At 42.2% G+C, this 26,939-nt stretch overlaps 1 protein-coding gene and 1 non-coding gene across 2 annotated transcripts in view; one reads left to right on the plus strand and one right to left on the minus strand.

Moving 5' to 3' along the window:
• Positions 1-26,939, minus strand: part of SCD5 (stearoyl-CoA desaturase 5) — a 148,905-nt gene that overhangs the window by 12,842 nt on the left and 109,124 nt on the right. The gene's annotated exons all lie outside the window — the stretch shown is intronic.
• On the plus strand, positions 19,348-19,454 carry LOC131409858 (U6 spliceosomal RNA). The gene has a single exon (XR_009221047.1). It is a non-coding gene; the product is annotated as a U6 spliceosomal RNA (small nuclear RNA).

The raw sequence follows: 26,939 nt of genomic DNA on the forward strand, positions 1-26,939 counted from the left end.
TAGAGGACTTAATCTCCCAGTTGCTGGCAGTGCTGCCTCTGCTAGAGGGAGCCTCCTTGCCCTGGGTCATGCCCTCTCCTAACAACCCTGTCCAGTGACTGACTGATAGGAGGGGGTGCCCATTGTCCAGGCCTAGTCCCATTGCCCCAACTCATGATGACTCTGAAGAGTCTTCCGAGCTTCAGAGACCCCCTATAGAATTGGCTAAGGCTTCCACTGAGACCGATCAACACCTAGATTCTTCCCTTGCCCAATCCTGTTTCCATCCCTTCTTCCACAGGTGTTGGCCCCAAGGACACTTCCCAGTAAACTTCCTACAATGTAATATCCATCTCAGAGCCAGCTTCTGGGGTAAGCTATCCTATGAGATGGTTATACTGCTGGGCCGGCAGTGTCCAGCAGAAAGCCAGACTCTCCAGAGTCTAGCACAGAGACTCGCACATAGCAGGCACTCCTAAGTATTTGTGGAACGATTAAATGGATGACACTTTGGTTAGTAAATCATGAATTCTCAGCCTCTCAGGAAAGTAAAAACACTACAGTGACCTCAGTAGGGTAGGATATGAGAGATAAAATGCCAAGGTTTCCAAAAAACAACACAAACCACACAATAAATGTGCAGCCTGCTTTTGGGTTCTCCATTAGATGCTTATCTCTTGGATAGGTGCCAACGCAGGATTGTGGCTTAAAGGCAACAACTTGATTACAGACATCTATGCTCATCAGGACCCAACTCCCAGCTTCCAACAGGTTTCACTGTGAAGCAAATGAATGATCTCTGAGCATGAGCTTCTAGATCATTCTCTGAGCTGCCAAATATGGTAAAATTTTGGCACTATTTAAGATTAACAGCCACTCTCACAGGTTTGGTCTTGGTTGGGAATGTGAGTGGCTTCCTCTCTGTCTTTCTGGGATTGGAGACCCCCCTTTATCAGACCTGGGATTGGAGAAGACTCCTAAAGTCATCAAGGGAGAAAGAGAAAGGGGTAAGGACTAGAGAGAAGGGCTGGTGAGAATCCAAGAACGGCCCAAGGAAGAGCAGCTCTCCTCCACAGATGTGAAACCAGAGACCCACATGTTCAAGCCCAACACACAAAAGCCAAAGCCCTCAAGCCCACCTCACAGGTGATTCTGGAGCAGCTTTCTGTAGTTTAAGGTGACAGCTTATAAGAACATACCCACAACACATGCTGGAAACCCTTCCATTCCCACCACCTCACAATTCCTCACCACACCGGTACCACAGTGGGAAGATGTTTTTTAGCATTTACCTCAAGATAAGAAGTCCATTTTCCACACAATCAGATCCATCACACACCACAATGCCCCAGTCCAAGTGAGCTTCGGCTACAGCACACACATATGGATATAAGCCCTAACCTTTCAACTTTTTCAATGCTTTGAAGACTATCTTTATTCCAATAAACAGGATCACAATAAAGAGAAAGGAAACATTAAAAATAGCATTGAGATAAAAAATTTGTTCTATGGAGAAGAAAGGATTTGGAATTTCCTATTTTTTTTTCAAATCTGAGTATGATAACCCTCTTAAAACTCTCATTTTTCTTTAGATGAAAGAGGGATTGCTGTTCTGTCTGCAAGCATTTCCTGTTGCTTGAGTACCCCTAGGTGCCACAGTCCAGAGCTGGTGGTGTGTGAGACCTTGAGAGTGAAATCTATTAGAGTATGAAGGGAGGGGAAATGACCTGCCGACTTCCACGAGGGGGCCAGCCTGAGGAAACGTGGAAGGAAGCAAACACCACAACGGATGAGGGAGAAATCACAGCCCCACAAATGTATCGTAACGATGAGCGATGAGCTGTCACGGCATCTTCATTAAACATATTTGATTTCGTGATTTCACTTAAAGTCTAGCCAGAAATTCATTTTCCCAACAATTTTTGCATCTAGTAGAGGACCAGGCAAAATCATTTGGCTGCTTACTAAACATTTATTTAGAGGACAGATGATACGCCCTGGCAGTTTGTAAATGGATGGAACATTCTCTCCCCCTTCCTTTGTCCCCTCTGGCATCGGGGCCCACAAGGAAGTGAGATATGTGATTCGTTTGGATGCACATCTGAAGAAGGAGGCCCACTGACAGCGTGACTCTTTGGAGTTTTTCAGCAAATGTTCCAGACTCTGAATTGTTTAAGTTGAAAACGGGCTTTGCCGCTGGGCTCTTGATTTTGTCTCTCCCTTGTTGCAGTGTCTTTAAAGTGTCCACGATTGCTGCATTTGAAGCATTCTCTGAAAGTCTTAATCTCTCCAGATCTGGCTTTGACCCTCAGTTAGTCTTGACATCACTTCCCCTGTGTTACTTCATAATAAGCATTCCCGTAGAAGAAATTCTTTTAATTGGACTATCTAGATGCATAATCTTCATCTTCTGGATGCCTCTCCTCCCCCACAGAGGAAGCAGAGATGGCAAAGGGCTAGCCATGAAAGCATCTCCTTTGGAACCTTGCAATGCAGTGGGAAAACGACTTATTTTCTCTCTGCCTTCAGCTTTATTTGCTTTTGAAGTCTGAATTGCTCAGTTGCATCCATTCACTTGAACTTAATTTGTCTTTGTACAAACAGCTTGCATTAATTCACTAAGCAGTGGTTCAAAAGATAAACACAGTCATTTCAGAATTTCAACACAAAGAGCATTATTCTTGCGTCATTTACAATGAAGTGCTTAAAGAAAATACCCAGTCATGCTGATTGCTAAGACCCAGTAAGCAAGGTTAAAAGGCTTTTGCCTTTTTCAAAGCTTTGATTCCATCATAGTAAGTAGATGGCAAGTTCTTTGAGGGCAAGATTCATCTTGATCCAATTCATGCCACCTGCAGTCCTTGAACACAAAATGCCCCTTAACATAGTAAGTGCCCAGCAGGCAACTGAATTGCTGACCTGCACTAGGAGGAACGGAGCGTGGGGACTGATCTGTCTTTGGCAAAAGCAATTAGGTCAGTTCACCCTTGTAAGTGTTTGATACTTAGAGCTTCTCTAGTCCTCGCAGTAGAAACTGAAGGTGATTAGACGGGATGTCATTCTGGGTCTCTCTCTACGGTTCTCTGTCTTTCTCTGTCCTTCCTCCCTCCCTTCCTGATTAGATGTCAATTATTCTCAATAAGCTATGCGAACAACAGACTAACTCCTGATGGTATGTAGAACAGGATGACTAAAATGAACAATTAAAATCATTTACAAAATAATTTTTTAAGCAAAGTTGCTTCCTTTCCACTTTCTCTCACCCTTAAAACTACATTCCCCTTCTACCCTTGCTATCAGAGATACGCTGAGAAAACATAACCGCTTTTCTTAACCCAAGACCCATGAAATCGTATGCAAACTCTTTTGTGTTTTTCCATTTTTCTGGGGTTCAAAGTCCAGAGCTTTTATCAAAATCTCAAAGAGATGTACAATTCCCAACAGAATGACAGCTCAGTACATTTGCCAGGCAACTATTTTTTTCTTTGATTTTTTTTTTTTTCGGTAAGGAAGATTTGCCCTGAGCTAACATCCATACCAGTCTTCCTCTATTTTGTACGTGGGTTGCCGCCAGAGCATGGCTGACAAGTGGTATAGGTCCGCCCCTGGGATCCAAACCTGAGAATCCAGGCCACCGAAGAGGAGCGTACAGAACTTGAATCACTAAGCCAGGGAGCCGGCCCCAATGTTGTTTTTTCACTTAGGTTTTCTTTGTTTACTTTGGGATCTGGCCTAAGATTTAAGTAAGAAAATTTAATTCAATTTAAAGAGTAGTCCTTTTAAGAATGAGATTGTCCACTCTACTTTTTTGGCAGTAAAAAAATTTTTTTTAATTTTATTGGAGTCATAATAGTTTATAACATTGTGAGATTTCACTTGTACATTATTATCTGTCACCATATATATGTGCCCCTTTATCCCTTGTGCCCACCCCCTAACCCCTTTCTTCTCTGGTAACCACTAATCTGTTCTCTTCATCCTTGCATTTATTTATCTTCCACATGTGAGTGAAATCATGCAGTGTTTGTCTTTCACTGTCTGGCTTATTTTGCTTAATATAATACCCTCAAGGCCCATCCATGTTTTGCAAATGGGAAAATTTTATCTTTTTTTATGGCGAAGAGTCTACTGTATATATATATACCACATCTCCTTTATCCATTCATCAGTTGATGGGCACTTGGGTTGCTTCCACATCTTAACTGTTGTGAATAATGCTGCAACGAACATAGGGGTGAATAAGTCTCTTTGAATTGTTGTTTTTTTTTTAATTTTATTTATTTCTTTTTTTCCCCAAAGCCCCAGTAGATAGTTGTATGTCATAGCTGCACATCCTTCTAGTTGCTGTATGTGGGACACGGCCCCAGCACGGCCAGAGAAGCGGTGCGCCGGTGCGCACCCCGGACCCAAACCCGGGCCGCCAGCAGCGGAGCGCGCGCACTCAACCGCTAAGCCACGGGGCCGGCCCTAGTCTCTTTGAATTGTTGATTTCAAGTTCTTTGGATAAGTACCCACTAGTGGAATAGCTGAGTAGTATTGTATTTCTATTTTTAATTTTTTGAGAAATCTCCATACTGTTTTCCATAGTGGCTGCACCAGTTGGCATTCCCACCAGCAGTGTATGAGGATCCCCTTTTCTCCACACCCTCACCAACATTTGTTATTTTTTGTGTTGGTAATTACAGCTATTCTGACAGGTATAAGGTGATATCTCCTTGTAGTTTTGATTTGCATTTCCCTAACGATTAGTGATGCTGAACATCTTTTCATGTGCCTGTTGGCCATCTGCATATCTTCTTTGGAAGAGTCTGTTCACATCCTTTGCCCATTTTTTGATCAGGTTGTTTGTTTTTTGTTGTTGAGTTGTATGAGTTCTTTATATATTTTGGAAATTAACCCTTTGTTGGATGTATAATTTGCAAATATTTTATCCCAATTAGTGGGTTGTCTTTTCGTTTTGTTCCTGGTTTCCTTTGCCCTGAGAAAGCTCTTTAGTCTGATATAGTCCCACTTATTTATTTTTTCTTTTGTTTCCCTTGCCTGAGTAGACATGGTACTTGAAAAGATGCTGCTAAGACCAATGTCAAAGAGTGTACTGCATATACTTTCTTCTAGGAGTTTTATGGTTTCATGTCTTACCTTCAAGTCTTTAATCCATTTTGAGTTAATTTTTGTGTATGGCGAAAAATAATGGTCTACTTTCATGTGGCTGTCCAGTTTTCCCAACACCATTTATTGAAGAGACTTTCCTTTCTCCATTGTATGTTCTTGGCTCCTTTGTCAAAGATTAGCTGTCCGTAGATGTGTGGTTTTATTTCTGGGCTCTCAATTCTGTTCCACTGATCTGTGTGCCTGTTTTTGTACTGGTACCATGATGTTTTGATTACTATACCTTTGTAGTATATTTTGAAATCAGGGATTGTGATGTCTTCAGCCTTGCTCTTTTTTTTTTTTTTTTGCTGAGGAAGATTAGCTCTGAGCTAACATCTGTTGCCTATCTTCCTTTTTTTTTTTTCTTGAGGAAGATTAGCCCCAACCCAACATCTGTGCCAATTCTCCTCTACTTTATATGTGGGTTGCTGCCACAGCATGGCTGATGAGTGGTGTAGGTCCAAGCCCGGGATCCAAACTCACAAACCTGGGCCCCCGAAGCAGAATGCACCAAACTCAATCACTACATCATGAGGCCAGCCCTTCCAGCTTTGTTCTTTTTCCTCAGGATTGCTTTAGCTATTCGGGGTCTTTTGTTGCCCCATACGAATTTTAGGATTCTTTGTTCTATTTCCATGAAGAATGTCATTAGGATTCTGATTGGGATTGCATTGAATCTGTAGATTGCTTTAGATAGTATGGACATTTTTGCTATGTTTATTCTTCCAATCCATGTGCATGGAATATCATTCCATTTCTTTATGTCATCATCAATGTCTTTCAATAATGTCTTATAGTTTTCATTGTATAGGTCTTTCACCTCCTTGGTTAAATTTATTCCTAGATATTTTATTCTTTTCGTTGCAATTGTAAATGGGATTGTAGTCTTGAGCTCTCTTTCTGCTAGTTCATTATTAGAGTATAGAAATGCAACTGATTTTTGTAAGTTGATTTTGTACCCTGGAACTTTGCTGTAGTTGTTGATTATTTCTAATAGTTTTCTGATGGATTCTTTAGGGTTTTCTATATATAAAATCATGTCGTCTGCAAACAGCGAGAGTTTCACTTCTTCCTTGCCAATCTGGATATCTTTTATTTCTTTTCCTTTGGCAGTAAAATTTTTAAAAGAATTACAGTGACACCAGATAGCAGTGTGCACGTGTGTGTGTGTGTGTGAGCGTGAATGTGCACACTCCCTTGTTCATTCTAGCATACTTATATGTGGATCTTGTGCTGAATGGACAATCACCAACTGACAGAGTTCAACTCTCCACCCCACCCGAGGGAGCAAGTTTAATTCCCAAACTCTATCAGCGATAAGCTACTCCCCAGCAGCCAGTCTCTGCAGGAAAGGAGCCAGTGAAGTCATTTCAGCCACCTTCATGATCAATACCAACTGCTGCAGCTGAATTGATCAGGTAGGCTGACTATTTTTCTTGTTGAGGGCAAAAAAGAACAGGCTGATAGAGTGTGGTTTCTTCATTTTGCGTGTCAAAGGCATGACCCTTGTGCACAATGTGCTTTCTAGCCCATGGGTTGCGTTCCTAAAATCAAGCTGCACCGTCCTTCCAAAGCTCCCCGGCCTTCAAAACTCAACTCAAAATTGATTTCCCCCAGAAAGCCTACCCTGAGAATCTTCTCTCAACTTTGGTTATTGCATTATTCAACATTCCTTCAGTACAAGTATGCTGTAAACACTCAAGACGACAACCGTTTTAGATAGCTGAGTTTCCTGCTAGCTGAGGATACACATGTTCAATTACACTTTTTTTTTAATTGTATGTGGAAATCATTACCCATTTTTTTGCCTTCTTAATCAGAGTTTATGGAACAAAACTTGACCTTCCTTGATGTCGATAAGTGTCTTAGCCCGAATTTCTCAGATGGCAGGGCTTAAGGCAAAAGCCTTATATATTTATATGCTACTATAGGAAGCCTTACATGCTACTATTTTATAAACGGGGCTCAGCCCTAGGGAAACAGAATGTGGGAGGCAGGGAAGGTGGGGGAGCCCATATGAGAGCGTGTTACTGAGCTGGCCACTGCTTAATATCTCAACCTGGTGGGACCATCTTCCAAGAGGCCATATGAACAATTGAGCCTTGGAACATTTCCTCTGGGAGGAGGATGGGGGAAGAATGTATCTACCAGCTTCCTCCTCCTCTTGCCCTCACCACCCCCTCCACCACACACAAACTTCTGGATTGTGCACATGGGTGTTGAGAGGTGTTATAGGCTCCAGCACCAACAGAGACGTCCCAAGGCAAGAGGAGTGAGGAGGAGACAGTGCAGGCATGAGGAGGGCGCTGTCAGGATGAACCTACCCGAAGCCAGTTGGAGTGCTCAGAGAGCTCCGCAGAGCAAGAGGCCAAAGGCCCCAGGACAGGGGAGGTTCACACAGTCCAGAGCGGTGCCTAAGAGTGACTGATACAACAAGAGTGAGCTTGAGAAACATCTGTGGGTGCTCTGTGTTTTGCCTGCAGAGTCTGTTGAGGTGTGAAGAGCTCTTGGTCTTGACTAACTGAGTCATTATGACTCAGTCATTATAAGAACTGAGTTCTTCTATTTACTTATTAAATCTTGCTGATCCCTCCCTTTTTTCAGGTATGCTCTCACTGATAAACTGTCACTTCTGTTTGCCAGCGTTTCCACCTGCAATAGCTTCTCTGTCCCTTTCTAACTTGTTTCTCTTAATCTGCGAAGGATTTGAAAATGAGAAAGCAAAATTTGTTCAATTTGTGTGCAAATAAAGAACACACAGGCTCTGGGTGAAAGCTGAAGGGGTTCTCCTGTGCTGAGACCAAAAATGCAAAATTATTAGGATTGTGACATTTATTCAAAGATCTCTTTCTAGAGAGGTAGAGGGTGGAACATGAATTTTGGAGTTTAGAGAATTCTATGAAATAATGTGAATCTGGCACTGAGTATCTACTATGATGGTTCTCTGTTTATTTACAGGTTCTTGGTTTTATTCCAGTTAAATGAAATTATTGGATAGCTGAGTTTCAGATAGGTGAGACCCTACTGTATTTAGTTCTCACTGCACTATGTGTATTTGAACTTAGTAATATTGTTATACTACCTGTGATTTACTTGAAGATGCTTAGGTATAAACAGTGTGAGATGGTGTGTGTGTGTGTGTGGGTTTTATTCTTCACCCTGGCGGCAGTTCATTAACATCTGAAGTACCCTAATCAGGAACCCACACTTCAGGCACGCTTAGCTAGCATTTGACAAACTCTAATCAGTTCATAACCCAGAGGTCTGTTACAGGCTTCAACTATTATTTATTTATTTATTTTTTGGTGAGGGAGATTGACCCTGAGCTCTGCTGCAATCTCCCTCTTTTTGCTTGAGGAAGACTGGCCCTGAACTAACATCCACACCAATCTCTCCTCTACTTTGTATGTGGGTCACCACCACAGCATGTCTTGACGAGTGGTGTAGGTCTGCACCCGGGATCCAAACCCATGAACCGAGGCTGCCAAACTCCATCACTACGCCACCGGCTGGCCCCTGGCTTCAAACATTATTATCTTCAATCACCCCTAAAGAGTTTGTAATTAGGATAAGGGAAATGAATTTTTCACTGGTAAAATAAGTGGTCATAATATGTGGATTGGCTAGAAATACTATACAGGTCCCTCCCAGCAGCATATATTCCTCCGAGGGGCATCAACTAAGGCTTTGATCCATCCTGTGCCCAACGACTGACAGAATTCAGTTGCAGGATTCTCACAAGAAGGTGATACTACCACATCATGCCCTCCATGCAAGGGGCTTGTTGGGGTGTCCAAAAGGGCAGGAGGCAGGGCTTCATCAAGCTTACAGATGCATTGCCTGGCTGTTTTTGTCCCTAATTGCTAACTGTGGTAGAATTTGGTCTGACATGGAATTCTACTGTAGAGAAGACCCATCGTTTTTCTTCTCATTTCACACTGGAGTTGGCCAAGGTCAGTTCCCAGCAGACCCGGCCAAATGGGTCCCTTGTTGCACCACCTATGTTTTTTTTGTCTTCTTACGGAGGAAGATTGGCCCTGAGATAACATTTGTGCCCATCTTCCTCCACTTTATATGGGATGCCGCCACAGCATGGCTTGACAAGCGGTGCGTTGGTGCGCGCCTGGGATCCGAACCTGCGAACCCTGGGCCACCGAAGTGGAGCACACGCACTTAACCACTTGCGCCACCAGGCCGGCCCCACCATCTATGTTTTTGTAGTCCCCTCATGGTACCTTTGAGGGTCAGAGGCACCATGAGTACTGGAGAAGGTTACCACTGGTGTGATAAGACTGTGCATGAATGGGCAGTATGTTCATGGAACTTCCCCACCTCACCCTGGGAGGTAGAGCTCCAGGCTGCTGAAACATGCTTTGAGGGAGTGGAACTCCACCACTGCTGGTGGTGGTGTCTATGTGCTACTTATTTCAGCAACTGAGGGGTAGATCATCATACACAGACCATCACCCCTAAAGCTGGTTCTCAGATGTAGATTGTGTAGGACTCTCTATAGACTGAAGAGTAAACATACTCTTCAGTTCCAAAAGTATTTTTGGGGGTGTTAGGTGTTTCATAAGTCTCAGTAAATAGAGAGATGAACAGGGAATAGTCACAGTCCTCAAGGAGCTTATGGTCTAATGAGAGAGATATACAAGTGAATCATTTTAATATAACATGATAAGCATAACAGCGAGATATGCCCATGATTCTATAGACCTGCTGAGGAGGGGCACTTTTAGCCTACCCTAGGACAATGGATGTCAAATTTTTTGGCCGTAGGACCCTTTGACATTTTTTAAATATTATTGAGAACTCCAAAGAGCTTTTGTTTATGTGGGTTATATCTCTTAATATTTACTATAAGGAAAATTAAAACTAAGAAATGTTTTATTAATCAATTAAATATTAAATGTTAATATATTTTAACAATATAAAATTATATATAAAATAAAATATTATATATAAAATATATAAACGTGTGTGTTAATATTATAAAAATATTAATTTGATTCATTAAAATAACAATAACAAACCTATTACATGTTAACATAACTAACATTTTTTGTGTGTGTGTGAGGAAGATCAGCCTTGAGCTAACATCCATGCCAATCTTCCTCTTTTTTTGCTGAGGAAGACTGGCCCTGAGCTAACATCCATGCAGATCTTCCTCCACTTTATGTGGGACACCACCACAGCATGGCCTGACAAGCGGTGCGTCGGTGCGCGCCCAGGATCAGAACCCAGGCCGCCAGCAGCGGAGCACACGTACTTAACTGCTACACCATCGGGCTGGCCCCATAACTAACATATTTTTATGAAAAATAACTATATTTTCCAAAACAAAATAAAGTTTTCATGTGAAGAATGGCATCATTTTACATAATTGCACATTTCTTTAATGTCTGGCTTAAGAGAAGCAGCTGCATTGACACATCTGCTCCTGCAGTCAGTCTGTTGCAATATACTGTTTTGGTTGAAGTGTATGAAGAAAATCTGCCCACACAGATATGCAGTTAGAAGAGGGAGGACCTCATAGACCCCCTAAAAGGCAAAAGCTTATATGCTACTTGTACCACATATAAACATTATATGCTTGCGGACCTCCCACCCACAGGGTCCTTGAACTGCAGCTTCTTGGAGGTGAGTTTTGAAGAATGAGTAAGAGTCATTTAGGTGAAAAACATGACAAGAACATTCTAGGTCAGTGCTTTTCAAACACTCACTGTGCGTCCGAATCACTTGGAGTCTGGGGTGGGGCTTGAATCCTGCATTTCTAACAAGCTTCCGGGTGATACTGATGCTGCTAGTCCTGAACCACACTTTGACTAGCAAGGATCTAGGCCAGAGAAAGAGCAGCAGCAAAGACAGTGTCACAGAACAGCCTGAGTGTGAGGGGACGGCGTGACCAGAGAACGCAGTACAAGGCGGGAAGTACCAGGAGCTAAAGTGAGCACGCCAGGTCAGGGAGAGAACGGCTGTAACTTTCCCCAAGGGGAAGTCGTGAACAAGCTTGAAGCAGGAGACGACTCTGGCTCACATGTAAGCATAATGTCTTACTCTGAATAACTCAGAACTGCAATAAACGTAAACCAGACAAGCAAAGTACATAGGCAATAGGATGAAGCGGAGGAAGAAGGAAGATGACATTCCCTATGAGTATTACTACAACATAGCTTAGTAAAAAGAGTATATGCTTTGGACTAGGACAGAGTTTGCTTAAATTCCAGCTCCACCATTTACAAAATGTTCCTGTGTCAACTTCTCAGAGTCTCAGATTCCATCACGCGTAAAGACATGAGAGAGAAGAATTACATGTACAGAGAACAAGCCTGGTGCCCAGTAGATACTCAATACACTGAATTCAATATGATTGATAAAGAATGTTACAGAGATAATTTAAAATAATTACCGGAAGCTGTTATTGTTATTCTAAGATTAAATGTAGGCTGAAACAAGATAACTGAGCTTAATAGAATTTTGTATTTCCAGAGCAAAAAGATTCTGAATGAGGTCCTGAGGGGAATCACCTAAAAGTAAATGTTTTGCCTATTTATATGCGAGGCACTGTCAGCTCAAGTTATCCTGAGTAATGGAGGAGGCGGGACATGTTAGATGCTGGCGATTAGAAGAGAAGGACCTCCGGCCTCATGTCAATCATACTTTCCGCCAAGACAACTTGGACCCAAACTTTCAATACAAAATTTGAATGGTTTTAATCTTAGTTTTCCCCCTATTTCCATTTCCTGATGGTTGTTGTAGATAATAACGAGCAAGAGCACAAAGCACGGAGGAGAAAATTACATTTGCATAATAAATAGAGACATCACCGTTTTACAAATCTCTCTCTGTCTGGGCACCCACAGTAGAGGGTCTTCCCTAATTTCTATTCCCCTTTTTCTCTGGAAACACTTGGCCTTCAGGATCCAGAAATCCCCTCACCACCACCTGGGATTCCAAGACTCTTACTCTCTCATCCTTGCTCCGTCCAAAGTTTTGTTATTACAGTCACATATGATGCGCGGCTTTCTCCCTCCATTAGAACAAACACTGGCTCTCTGTCTGTAAATGGAAGTTTTCATTACCCTAAAAATCCAGGTTCTTAGTTGTGCAGAATTTGAAAGCCTATTTATTTATCTTGAAAAAAGAATATACCTATATGGGGTTTCTGTAAATCTCCTGATAGTTAGAACATCTGAGTAATTGTTTTTCTCGACTTTAAAATGAAAGACAAGAGTAGGTTTATAAGAGAAAGCCAAATGTCAGAGGAGATAGCACACTTCAGCTGAGTCAATGAGCTTGTTTTGACAAATCATGTTATCTGAACACTAAGATTCTTCGTATCTGTGTGACAGATTTGTTATTGTTTTATATGAAAATAGGCAGTGTGAGGAGAAGTAAGTGACTTGGACAGGGAGATGACTTCTGACATGGATTTCCTCAGCCGATGGGCTGACAGTCATTTCTTTGGTCTCTCTTTCACTGGGAATTCATCCCTTTTAATCTTTGTAATTTCACTATTTTAGAATTTGACTCTTAGGAGACCCTTTGCAATGAGGTACTTTCCCCAGGAAGGGAGCATTAGCCTATGCTCTCATTCATTCATTCGTTTTTTAATTTTCTGAATCCATGAGAGCATTTCTTTAAGGAAGTGAGGAGGGAAGATGGTGAACTTTTCATTTCTAAGGCTGATTAATTTTTAAGCCATCTCAATGGCGGTTCTAGGTGGGAGCCCTCTGCCTCCTGCCAGCATGCCTTTGGGCAACAACCTCGATGACTTCCTCCCAGGCGTGGCGCCCAGTGGCATTTTGCAAAAAGTCTGGGCAACTTGACAGTTCCTGCTGCTCACCTGGGGTATGTAAGGAAGTAAGATTAAGTGTCTGGGCATCCACTCCCTGTCCCTCCCACTAGGATAAAAATCCAGCAATTCCTATTAACAATAACAACAAAAATTATAGAATGTCTAGGAATATGCCGAACAAGAAACATGTAAGATCTACATTTAGAAAACTAACATTTACTGAAGGATGCAAACAAAGTTATAACAAAGGGAAAAGGGATAGACTCTGTTCCTGGAGAATGAGGGTATCAGGAGAAGGCCCTCTGTCAGTCATAAAGAACCATCACTTCCATGCAGACTTCTGCAAGGACCTCCTTCTGTTCCCTTCTCTCCTTTACTGTGAATTCCCTCCGCTCTTAATATAATCACCTAGTATGGTATTATGTTCATATATGGACTTGAAGGTCTCTGGCTATTTTATGAGTATGTGCCTTTTATTCCCAATTAAATTATAAGATTAATAAAAGCAAGGACTATCTCTTTTCTTCCCTTTATATCTTCTATACTCCTTAGTACAGAAATGCTTCTACCTACAACTTTCCCATTTAAGGAAGTTCACAGGTATGAATAAAGTGAGGTGGAAAGGACATCCCCTCTGCCCATCACCAGCAGATGGTACCAGCAGCCACAAGCAATCATTCTGCCACACACTGTTTGTTAGTCAGGGGTGTGTTCGCTGGGATCATGCTCAGTTCTGAGATATTTTCAAACTGATGATGTCCCTGATGTTCAGAAAAGGGTCAAAGTAGTGAGTATCTTTCAAATGCTGCAAAAAAGAATCACACAATTTTGATGGAAACAAAAGTAGAAATAATTTTCCAAAACTGAAAGTGGTGAGAGAATGCCAAATGTTGCAGGATGCTCATGGCTCAGCAGGAAGAGTTCTTAAGGCCAAAGACCGAATATAATGATCAACTAGAAAGGAACAGGCATTAGTGAAATGAAAAAGGCAACTTTTTGAGGTTGTGGCTAAATGTTAGCAGCAATAAACGGTGTCCCTTGGCCTAAACTTTGTTCATTCTGGTGAAGGCCAGGAGTTGATGAGTGAACTTAGCCTAGGCATGGTGAAGAGCAGCCAATGAGTCTGCTGGAAGGCAAGGGTGGGTCTGTAAGTTCCAGGCTGCTGGGTTCAGGCCCATCCAAGTCAGCAAAACACAAATGGCTGGAGAGGCGGCAAATGAGGTGTCACAGACATAAGAGGCCCACATTTGGGGGAAAATGTTCAACAGAATGTAAGGAGGAAAAGAGTATTCCTGGTTTTAAAGCTTCGAAGGGCTCACTTATGTTTTTATGTATGGGGATGCATCTGGAGACTGGTAGTTTAAACCTCTCTTAGTCACCTTGTACTCATGAAAAAATAGACATAGGAAGAGGCTTTTAGAACCTAGGATCTTCATAAATGGAATGGCTCCCATATAGTGCTGTGTGTGGAGTTAATTACACAAATGTTTATTGCACATCTCCTATGTGATGGACACTTTCGCATACATTAACTAATTTATTCACCCAATAATTTAGTAAGGTAGATATCACCCCTATCACCACTTTATGGGTGTCAAAACGGAATCTCAAAGAATGGCAAAAGCAGGATCTTTTGATTCCAAGGTGATATTTTACATATCCATAGCTGCCTCTTTGTGTCAACTGAATGAATGAAGAAATAAATACCTAATGCTGACATAGACTATAATTCTGCCTATGCTTCACACAGTTAAAAAAAATGGCTTGGTTTTTGAATGCCTGTCTGTTGCTTTACATAATGTCACCAACACATATAATACATATAATGTCACGAATGTTACATTACATAATATCAAGTCTTACTATTGTGTGTCTCTTCTCTGACCTTCAAAATACCTCCAGGGACATAAAAGGGGCACAGGGCATCAAGAAGCACTTTTTTTTTTTTTGTGAGGAAGATCAGCCCTGAGCTAACATCCATGCTAATCCTCCTCTTTTTTTTGCTGAGGAAGACCGCCTCTGAGCTAACATCTATTGCCAATCCTCCTCCTTTTTTTTTCCCCCCAAAGCCCCAGTAGATAGTTGTACGTCATAGCTGCACATCCTTCTAGTTGCTGTACGTGGGAGGTGGCCTCAGCATGGCCGGAGAAGCAGTGCATCAGTGCGCGCCTGGGATCTGAACCTGGGCCGCCAGTAGCGGAGTGCGCTGCACTTAACCACTAAGCCATGGGGCCAGCCAAAGAAGCACTTTTTGTAGTGGTTTCTTTTTTTTTTTTTTTTAATTTTTACTTATTTATTTATTTTTCCCCCAAAGCCCCAGTAGATAGTTGTATGTCATAGCTGCACATCCTTCTAGTTGCTGTATGTGGGACGCAGCCTCAACATGGCGGGAGAAGCAGTGTGTCGGTGCGCACCCAGGATCCGAACCCGGGCCGCGAGCAGTGGAGCGCGAGCACTTAACCGCTAAGCCACGGGGCCAGCCCTGTAGTGGTTTCAATAAGTACAGAACAAAGCCACACAATGCACTCCAGGAAGGGTTACTTTTCAAAATGTATCCTTGATACAATTCACAAAGCATCTTGTGGTTGAGAGCCCTTCTTTGTCTCTGGACATCCTTTGTACCAACAAAGAATCGAGAAAATGGCTGAGAATTCTTCCCAGGTTTGTTCAGCAAAAGTTTAATTTCTCCAGTGCTCTTGTGTAAATTGTGCCAATAACAAAACCTCATCTCTCTCAACCTAATCATTCCATGACACATTCAATAGACTATAACATGGTGAGATGGGGACTAAGGAATTAGAGTAAATTATGTCAAAGGAAAAGCTCCCTGGTAGCTCTGACATGACAGCCTGTACATGACTAATCTAAATATCCATTTTGGGTAATGGAACAGTTATCCACAAATTCATTACTTAAGACAATATTTTCACTTCAACTGTCAACTGACAAGGGGGTCTCTCTAATACACTGCCATCAGCAGTTTGCATCAGTAAGAGAGAAAATAGACTTGAATTTCACAAATATGTATGAATCACACTCATTCAATTTTAAGAAGGGACTCAGTCTCATTCACAATTTTCATAAAATAGCTGTTGCAAGGACATTAACCTTGCAAATCATTTCATGGCAAGAATTACAAGTTGGACAGTAAGTAATGGATCTGTTTCCAGTTAACTAGACTATGTCTTACTTTAAATATATGCGTTTGTGGCTTCAGACGCCTCTTGTATAAACAACTTCTTGTATATGACTCTCTTTCTAGCTTAACAGCAGCTGGATAAATCTGGAGAGCAGCTGGATAAATCTGGAGAGTAGCTGGACAGTATCTGGAGAGTCTGGCACGAAGCAAAACAGCACTAAAATGACTAGTATTACCTATGGAGTAATATATCTCAGCTCAGAGCATTGGGGAGAGGAAGAACAAGAAATATGTAACATGCCCCATGTGTTAATTTGCCTGTTTAGACATCAGATTCATTTGTGACTGTTCCACCTTCTTGTTCCATGAGATGCAGGAGGATGCTGGATAGAAGAGTGGGCTTTGTCATCTCACTGGCAGATCTTTCTCTTCAACAAAAAAGGAGGGAGATGAAGAGATGGTCTTTTTCTTTGGCCAATGCTAGATGTAGAGTTGTGGGGAAAATAACTGTTAGTCTCTTTTAAAAGGCAAATGTCCAAAAACATATGAACACAAATTTAGCTTCACTACTAATCAAAGATTTGGAAATTCGTTATGACAATGAGCATCAAAAGCTGAGAGTTTTATAGATTATTTGACTCAGGAATTCTGCTTTTAGCCAAAGGAAAGTATCATAGCTATAGTCAAAGATTTATCTACAAAGTTGTTCATCACAGCATTGTTACAGTGATTTAAAAGAAGAGGTGGGGGCCGGCCCCGTGGCTTAGCAGTTAGGTGCGTGCGCTCTGCTGCTGGCAGCCCGGGTTCGGATCCCCAGCGCGCACCAACACACCGCTTCTCCTGCCATTCTGAGGCCGCGTCCCACATACAGCAACTAGAAGGATGTGCAGCTATGACATACAACTATCTACTGGGGCTTTGGGGGAAAAAATAAATAAATAAAATTAAAAAATAAAAATAAAAAAAATAAAGAAGAGGTGGAAATCCTTCAATGTTCATCAGAAATAATTATGATACATCCTCACAATGAAATTGATACATCCTCACAACGAACCATTAAGCAGGCATTAAAACTGGAAAGATTTCACAGTATTCTGTTAAGTGAAAACTGCGGATTATGCAGGGTTCTGCTCCTAGTTAGGATGTAGGAGGTCATAAGAGAACATTGTTCCCATCTGAACGATGAGAAAAAGCTGGGTAATATACTAAATAACAACTTTTCCTGAGCCCATCAGAGAGTTGAGGTCATAAGGCAACCAAGTAAATTGAATTCCAAAGAGTGATAAGCCCATCCATGAGCTGCTTCACTTTTGGCAGAGCACAAGAGAAAGAGGTGGCCACCATATAAGTAGATAAGAAGAAATCTAACGAATGCTTAAAGGCTAGGTGTGGGCTAGTGTGTCAACATGGAATAGCTTAGAGCCTCAGACACAAGGGATTTTGCACTCACCCTTAAGCTCTTGTCTACAGACCTCCCCTGGGTGTTCACAAGAAAGTTTAGAGGGAAAGTAATAGACTAGAGAGAGCCTCCTCCACTGCACACACATGTAGGAGGTGACCAGCTGCTGCTGGGAGACAAGCACAAAGCCTTGCCTTCTTCCCCAGAGACTTCTGCAAAAGTCGTAAGCTGCTAGGGGAAGGCAAAAAAAACCCTGGCCTCTAGGACCAGGCAAAAGTCCATTGGTTCTGGGAGAAGAATAGAAGCAAAACCCGCTTGTCTCTGAGAGGGTAGGAAACTCTCGCCCTAAGACACAGTCAAAAAGCCATTGCTGCTGAGGGAGGGGTAGAAACAAAAACCTTCTATCCCCTGGCTTGTGCCCAGGATCCTGCACTACTCCACAGCAGAGGTCTCCTACTGCTGGGAAGAGGCAGGAATGCTCAGAAAGCCTTAACCCCAAGGTTCAGGCACACAGGGCTTGCCTAAGACTGATATAGGACCAGGACAACAAAGAAACCCAAACCCCTACAACAAGCAACAAGAGAGAAACAAGCAATAGAAGTTCCCCCTTTGGGGTAGGAGCAAGAGCATAAAAAGAGATCTAGGGGCCAGCCCGGTGGCACAAGTGGTTAAGTGCGTGTGCTCCACTGAGGCAGCCCGGGGTTCGCCGGTTTGGATCTCGGGCGTGCACCGACGCACTGCTTGGCAAGCCATGCTGTGGCGGCATGCCATATAAAGTGGAGGAAGATGGGCACGGATGTTAGCCCAGGGCCAGTCTTCCTCAGCAAAACAAGAGGAGGATTGGCAGATGTTAGTACAGGGCTGATCACCTCACAAAAAAAAAAAAAAAAAAAATGAAATCTAGTGTGTGGTGCAGGTGTGCAGGGACAGCTGAAAGCTGAGGGTAAAGTATAAAATACTTAGAAATCCCTTCTGGCATTCCAGGCTCCATTCTAAGCTCATGGTAACAGCAACCATCCACTGAAGTCTGTGGTATACTAAAGGTAACCATAGCAACAACAAAACCCAGACCCCACTCAACTCCTGATTCATTGACTCAAGCTCCACCATCTGCCACCCACACACAATAATGGCCTGAAAGAAAAATAGGTGTGCCCACTCCCAAGCATAAATGATACTTACCTTAGTCTCTCTGTTCTTTTAGACATGATGTCCAGCATATAATTAAAAATTATGAGTCACACAAAAATGCAAGAAAAAAAAAAACATTGTCAACAGATAACGCAACTAATAGAACCAGACTCAAAGATGACCCAGATGTTGCAACTACCAGGGACTTTACAAATAACTATAATTAACATGTTAAATCTAGTGGAAAAGGTGGGCAATATGCATGAACAGATGGGAGATTTCAGCAGAGATAGAAAGTATAAAAGTATCAAAATGCAAATGCCGTACATAAAAAACAGTATCAGAGATAAAGAATTCCTTTGATGGGCTCCTTGGCAGACCAGATATAGCTGAAGAAAGAATTAGTGAACTTGAAGATATGTCAATAGAAATTATTCAAACTGAAATATAAAGATAAAAAGGAGTGAATTAAATAGAACAGCTCTTCCAAGAGCTGTGGAACAATATTAAATGGTATAATATATGTGTGATTTGAGTCCCAGAAGAAGAAGAGAGAGAGAGAAAATAAGACCAAAAATAATTTGAAGAGTTCATGACCAAGAATTTTCCAAAATTAATGAAAGACAACAAGTCACAGATCCAAGAAGCCCAAAGACTCTCAAGCAGGATAACTCCTTCCCTCCAAAAAAAACCAAACGTAGACACGTCAGAGTCACACTGCTGAAAACCAGAAACAAGAAAAAATCTTGAGTGCTCACTTCTGCAGCATGTATACTAAAATTGGAACAATACAGAGAAGATTAGTATGGCCCCTGCACAAGGATGACACGCAAATTCATGAAGTAGTCCATATACTGAGGAGAATAGATTTGTGGTCACCAGAGGGGAAGGGGGTGGAGGGAGAGCAAAGGGGTAAATGGGCACATACGTATGGTGACAGATAGAAACTAGACTTTTGGTGGTCTATACAGAAACTGAAATATAATAATGTACACCTGCAATTTACACAGTGTTATAAACCAATGTGACCTCAATAAAATAATTCAAAAAAAGAAAATAAAAAACCCTGAAAGCAGTGAGCAAAAAGAAACATTTCATGCAGAGGAATAATGATAAGAATTACAGCAGACTTCTGAGAAACTATGCAAGACATCAGACAAGGTATTGATGCCCTTTAAGACCAGAAGAAAAAAACCTGCCAATCCAGAATTTTATGTCCAGTAAAAATACTTCTCAAAAATGAAGGTAGGGCCGGCCCCGTGGCTTAGGGGTTAAGTGCGCGCACTCCGCTACTGGCGGCCCGGGTTCAGGTCCCAGGCACGCACCAACGCACCGCTTGTCTGGCCATGCTGAGGCCGTGTCCCACACACAGCAACTAGAAGGATGTGCAACTATGACATAGAACTATCTGCTGGGGCTTTGGGGGGTAAAAAAAAGAAGGAGGATTGGCAATAGATGTTAGCTCAGAGCCGGTCTTCCTCAGCAAAAGAAGAGGAGGATTAGCATGGATGTTAGCTCAGGGCTGACCTTCCTCACAAAAAAAAAAAAAAAAAAAAAAAAATGAAGGTAAAATAAAGACCTTCGGACAAACAAAAGCTTAAAATTTATTGTCAACAGACCTGTGCTATGAGAAATGTTACAGGAAGTTCTTCAGGCAGAAGGATGCTATCAAAATTAGGATCCAAACACACACACACAAAATAAAGAGGCTGGAAATGAAATAATGAAGGTAAATATTAAATATATTTTTCTTATTTTAATCACTTCTAAATAGCATATAGAATATGAATACATTTTTTAAAAAGAAAGCATAGCATGATTCATTAGTAAAAACTTTAGAAGGAGTAAAATTTTAACCGATTTTTCCTAAGTGGAAGGGTTATACATTATTTTATTTTACTCTTTATAAAGCTTATTTGCATTTTCTAAATTTTTTGCAATGAACTTATATTACATTTTGTACTAAAAATAGAATTTTATTCTTACGTTCTATTCAAATATTTTTTAAAGATAATATACAGATTTCAAGAGTTCTGAGGTTAGAGAAATTTTATAAGGTAATTGTTATAAGAAATAATAACTAGAAAATGACTTTTCGGCTTTGAAAGCTCTCTCCTCTTTTTGTGCCCTCCTATATGGTAAAGAAGAGACAATGAAAGAGCAAAAAGAGCCTTTTTCTCTGATGCTTAAGCCAATAGTAATAGATCTGACTTCTTAGAGCATAAATAAGGATTAAATAGAAGCCTCTTATAAGGGTTGTTGATGCTCTCTCTACTGGCTGAAGCCTTAGAGCAAGAGCCATATACATGACTCGAAGGACTGTTTATTCTAAGAAAGCATTAGAAGACCACTTCTACATGGTCTAGAAAGAGAGCCAGGAATTGATAATATCTAAATATTAGTGAGAATGATATCTACTTGTACCAAAATGTCTTTCATAAAATCTAATCTTGCTTTGATGGCTATACAATTATTTAAATTTTACATTAAAAATAGCTTTCTTCTCAGCTTTGGTAGTAAAGCAATCTCTTACTACAGAGAGAATAATTTGGTGCAAACATACGCTATTCTTTTTTGATGTGGTTCATTGAGACATGAAAAGAGTTAGTGAAAGGATTGGTGATAATGTGTGTAAAGACATACGGTAAGTACATAGCAGCCAGTTAAAAAATGACGATTATTGGCTACTAAAGTGAATCAAAGATGAATAAAGATGCCTTTCTTGCCATCAACAATGAAGCTAAGACAACACTTTACAAACAGCAGTTCCAGAATCCATTGACACCTGTTGATTACTATGTCTAACATGCTAGTGAGTGAAGTATTCAGGTTCCAGACATTTGAGAAACCGTCTCCTCATCTTGCCAGGGGAATTTCGCTCACAGAAATGGATGGTCGATGTGGGGACAGAAAAATGACTGCTAATGCAGTTGATGCATTTTTACACACACACACACACACACACACACACACACACACACAGAAAGGCAAGTGCTCCCAAAGTTCCAGCAGGAAAAGTACCTCATACAGGGGCAAACAAATGACATTTTGACTTGGAAATTTTTTAAAAGTCAAAACAAGCTGTTGAATTACATGCCACACTGGTTTCTCCCCTGCCCAAACTTTAACCACTAAAACTGGGAAGTTTTGGTGTTTATGCTGCAACTTCAATACTGAATCATCTCTGTCCCGTATCCCAGAGTATAATTCAGCCGCTTGGCTATAGCAATCAAAGTCTCTTCAGAAAGGCCAAAGGTTTAATAAGAGTAGTTTAAGGATGCTTTACCTTTTCCATTGATTTTTAACAAAAGAGATCTAATTAAACATAGTTCACACCTCTTTAATTGGTTTTATCATGTCCTTGGAACTTAGAGATTCAGAATTTTAATTTCTGACAACTACAGCTGGATGCAGGGAAAATTACTCAAAGAAAAAAAGTATTTCGTCCTCAAAATTTTCACGGAGCCAGGGTAAATGTAATGGTTTGAGGTGAGGGCGGAGTGGGAGGGAAGAGTCCAGGGCTCAGGCTGTTAACCAAAGGTAGACTGCCCCTCAAAAATGGAAGATCAGATTCAAGGAGAGGGAATATTTACACGCACAAGGAATGTATGAAAGGAAAAAATCAAAGCAAGACAATGAAGCGAGGAGAGAATATAAGAGGAAAAAAAACCCTCATCTCCTCGCCAAAAAAAAAAGAGTCTGGCTGAGACATAGGCTAACTGGCTTTTGTTCTCTAATAAAGCTGGGCGAGAGGAAGAACATCATGACACTGAGAACATGGTGTGACAGATGAGGGAAGAGGTCCACATGCAGAGAAGGGCACAAAGGGAGGAACAAAGCCCTCCGGCAGGTGAAGAGACAAAGATTGCAGGGACAGAAAGAGGCAAATAAACAAGAGGAAGCAAACCAAAACCAGATTCATGGGGCAGAGAGTGAATAACATCCGAGATGGAATGGGGAGCAGCAAAGGCGTCTGTGGAGAGAGGTCCAGTCAGGCAGGGGGCAAATGCATGCTGAGGCTTCCTCTCTCACATTCCCAAGGCCACACAGGGAGCTCTAGAAGGAAAGAGCAAGTACCTCAAGAATCTGGTTTTCTTGTTCACTCTTCAATCGCTTGCACCTAGAACAATGCCCGGTATATTGTGGGTGCTCAAAACACATTTGCTGAATGAAAAGAGATACGTGCAGAAAAGAGAAGGAAGCCAAATCCCCTGAGAAATGCCATGTCTCTCATGGCATCCATTATTAAGGTGTGAGTTGGCAGAGAGGATACCAAAGAGCTGGGCTCTGCTTATAGTACGGCCGAGTGATGCTCAGCTGGGCGCCAGCTTGGTTTTGCTGTTGCAGGACAGTCAAGGACCCAAGTGAAACAGGCTGTGGTCAAATGAAGGGTAATTGAGGAGCAAGGGAGTGGCAGAGGGCGGTAGTGCTTAAAAGGCCCTGCCTCCAAGTCTGTCCCCAAATCTCACCCACATGTATAGATGTTTTAATACCTCATCCTCCAGTCTCTCCTTTGGGGGTTATTTCTATAGTTTTCCACAAAATACACCTAACCAACCAAGGCCTTGAATGTGCTCAGCCATTCAAAGTCATTAATATCTAGACAAGAATTGTTCTATTAACTTAGCAACAAGTAGGGTAGGGCCCCAAGGAAAATGGATTCAGAACAGAGACAGATTCCTTGAGAGCCCAACATGGAACTCTGATCAAAGAGCAATGGATTTGGTCAACAGAGATGGAGTCAGTTTGGTTGTAAATCCCCAGATGACTCGTCCCACTCACTAGGGGATCCCCCAAGTGGAAGAGGAAGCTGACGGGTGGGTAGAGAAGCGAAGATGAATCAATTGTGGACTCGTCTGACTGCTCTGCTCTGGCTATGTGATGGTCACCGACAGAGAAATACACTTAGAGTTTAGACAGATAGGACTGACACACAGTCGGAAAAAAGGGGGTATCACTGAGAGATGTGATACTTAACCGTGGAAGAAAAAAAGACCAATGATAACAGACCAGGGGACAAATTGAGGTGAAATAGTGAAATAGGCCTCAAAAAGATTATTCAAGTGCCTTTCTTCCTGGAATGGTGAGATTTATACATTTTGATCTCTTCCCAGGGCACCAAAACAGAAGTGCTTCACTCTTCTGAATCATTCCAACTATTTTCTCTTAGTTTATCCCATCACCATGGCGATGAGGCAAGGATCTTGTTTTCATGTGTCTGGACTAGGCTAGTATCCTTCCCAACTACTTCAAAAACACACATGACAGTGTCTGCATGTTACTTTTACAGGAATTTCTTATCTAAGTTGGGAATCAGTGGGATAAGCAAAGCATCAGGAGAAACCACGTCTGGATTTTATCCTCATTCTGCCATCTCAGAAAAATGATTTGAGGTTCCAGTTTTTGCTCACTAAATGGAGACAGAGAGGCTACTCACTTGCTTCACAAAAATGCTAAAAGACTAAGTAACGTGTGACAGCTATTTTGGTTAAGGCAGAACAATTAAGGAACTATGGCTGAGACTGCTAATTGCTTACCCCATATCAATTCACCCTTTCTTCTGTAGAAACAAAACCGGGATTTTATTCAGGGATGCAATGCATCAACGAAGAGACTACATTTCCCAGTTCCCCTTGAGTGCAGATAGGGTTAATGAGAGGTGAGTGGATAGGCTGTGTGTCTTCTGGCAAAGCTCCTTATAAGGTGACTGACTCAACTGAGCAATGGTACCCTCACGCCACCCCCAACTTCCTTCTGGTTGGAGCTCTAGCGGTCACCTTGGACCATAAAATGAAAGAACGAAAGTCACAAGCGAAGGATGGTGGAGTAGAAAGATAAAAGAATCCGGTTCTCTACTGACCCTGTGCTGCTGCCATGACCTGGACTTCCACAACTCTTTTATATGTGGGAGAAATAAAACTTCTATCTTATTTAAGCCAAACACAGTTCCTAACTGAGAGACCCACTGTCAACCTTCTGAGTGGCTTCCTTCCAGGCTCACCCCCAACATGTACAGGGCCCAGGCCCAGGGCAGAGGTGGAGGCCCCTTGGCTGCAGCCCGCCCCCTTCTCTTCCCACCCCTAGCTCTGTCTGCTTTGTGTGGACGTCTTACCTCACACTTCCAAGCTCATCTCCAGGCTAACGCTGCCCCTTGGCCACTCTTCAGGCCTAGGGTACACACACATCCCACCAGAAGGACAGAAGCCGGGAGAGGCTGGTGTATGCTCTGGAAGTGGGCTCACAACCATTTGGGCAAGGAATTTGCTCAAGGCATGGTCTACAGTGGGAGAAGGTCCCAGGTGGCATGTCCCTTTGCCCTGTGATCTCCTCACCCTGTGGGGAGAAGCATGGCCTTTGAAGGCACAGGACCTAGGGCAGGGGCACTAAATGTGATGTGACTAGGTTCTCTCCCTCTCACCTCCTAATGCTTGCCTTTTTGTCCTTCACAACTTGACAGTAGAGCAAAACTTGAAGTTAACCACTTGTTATAACAGCCTTGGTAAAATTATCTTTTAGAGGAAAAGTCTGGAACTACAGCTTGAACTGTGTTGTCTTCCTGTTATCTTTGATGCCACTATCTTCTCTCTTTAACATATAATGGAAAGTTGATCAAGGCTGGCTTTCTAGCAAGCTTTTCTTTGGTAAGCTGTCATTAGGATGCCTAAGCACAAATTTATCAATCAACTGCAGTATTAGTGCTGGTGGACTGACTGAAGGAGGAGTTTAAATCCTTGGTCTCTGTCCTTTACACATTTGCCTGTTTGAGGAAACTCTCCAAGTGGCACTTAGCTGGATCTGTTTGCTCAAACACTGCACCCTGGGAGGGCAGTGGAATCAGCTGCAAACCTTGGCCACCGAAACTGGAATAGGGACTGTTGCCCTCAGAGAACCATATAGGAGCAGGTGGGAATTTCACCCAGGAGAGGAACTCTATAAGGTGTGCGGCTGAAATGACCCAGGACTGGATGCCCAAGCTGGGCACCTTTCTTTGTTACTCAGGAAGCCCCCCACTCAGCCTAGGGTAGCAAGGACTGAGACCTAATGTGTCAGTGCCACTGATGATGGGTCCACCCCTCCAGCTCCCATCCCTAAGTGCAAGGACTCATTCCTTAAGGACACTGTCTCCTCCACAAGGCCTGACTGACAGGACCGGTAAAGCTGGCTTCACAAACATGAACATACCCAAACCACTGCACTATCTCTGTGCATCTTGGAAGCTCTCTTCCTTTAGTGATTCTAAGCCTTATTTTGGATTACGGATCTCCTGTTCTCCATAATTACCAAAGGACATGCATGTTCCCCCACACTTCAGAGAACTGTTACAGCCCTTTTCCAACAGCAAAGTATAAGCAAAAGAACATTGAGCAAATAATCTGAGATGTAGGTACTTGCTACAGACTGAATGTTTATGTCCCCCCAAAATCCATATGTTGAAACCTAATCCCTAATGCAATAGTATTAGGAGGTGGTGGCTTTGGGAGGTGATTAGGTAATGAGGATGGAGCCCTCATGAATGGGATTAGTACCCTTATAAAAGAGACCCCAGAGAGCTCCATTGCCCCTTCTGCCATGTGAGGACACAGCTGGAAGATGGCCATCTATGAACCAGGAAGTGGACTGTCTCCAGACACCAAGTCTTCTGGCACCTTAATCTTGGACTTCCCAGCCTCCAAATGTGAGAAATAAATGTTTGTTGTCTAAGCCTAGTCTATGGTATTTTTGTTATGGCAGCCTAAACAGACTAAGACAGTACTTCTATCTCCAACTTTCTATCTACATTTTGTTGCTTAGTTTTCCCATAGGAAAAATGGAAGGCAGGGGCTAAATGATTTGTAAGGTCCCTCCTGGCTCTAAAGTTCAATGGCTGTATACAGTTCTATGAAATGACAGCCATATTAAATATCCTTTCCCCTATCCTCATCTAACTTATTTTCATCTTTCAGGTCTTGGCTAAGAATCTAGTTCCTTCCATAGGCCTTCCCTCACCCTCACCAGCCTGCAGTGTGGACTAGGAGACCCCTCTCTGTGTTCCCTGATACCCTGTACTACCCTATTATAGCACTCCTCTCACTAGAGTATAATTGTCTGTAAATTAATTTTTGGGTTTCCTGCTAGCCTGCAAATTCTGGGGGGACAGAGACCAATGTTTAAGGTTGCATCCTCAGCACCGATTCCTAGCAGGAGCTCAATGATACATATGAAATGATGCTATGAGTGGATGGTTTCTGATAGCTACAACTCCCTATGGTCACTGGACTGGTGATGAAAGACGTTCTCAGATAACTATTCAGGGAACATGCTGAAATAGTCTTTGTTCTTCTGCATGCATTTAGAAACAGTCT

The sequence above is a fragment of the Diceros bicornis genome, chromosome 8 (genome assembly GCF_020826845.1).
Source record: "Diceros bicornis minor isolate mBicDic1 chromosome 8, mDicBic1.mat.cur, whole genome shotgun sequence".
In the NCBI taxonomy this organism is placed as follows: Eukaryota; Metazoa; Chordata; class Mammalia; order Perissodactyla; family Rhinocerotidae; genus Diceros; species Diceros bicornis.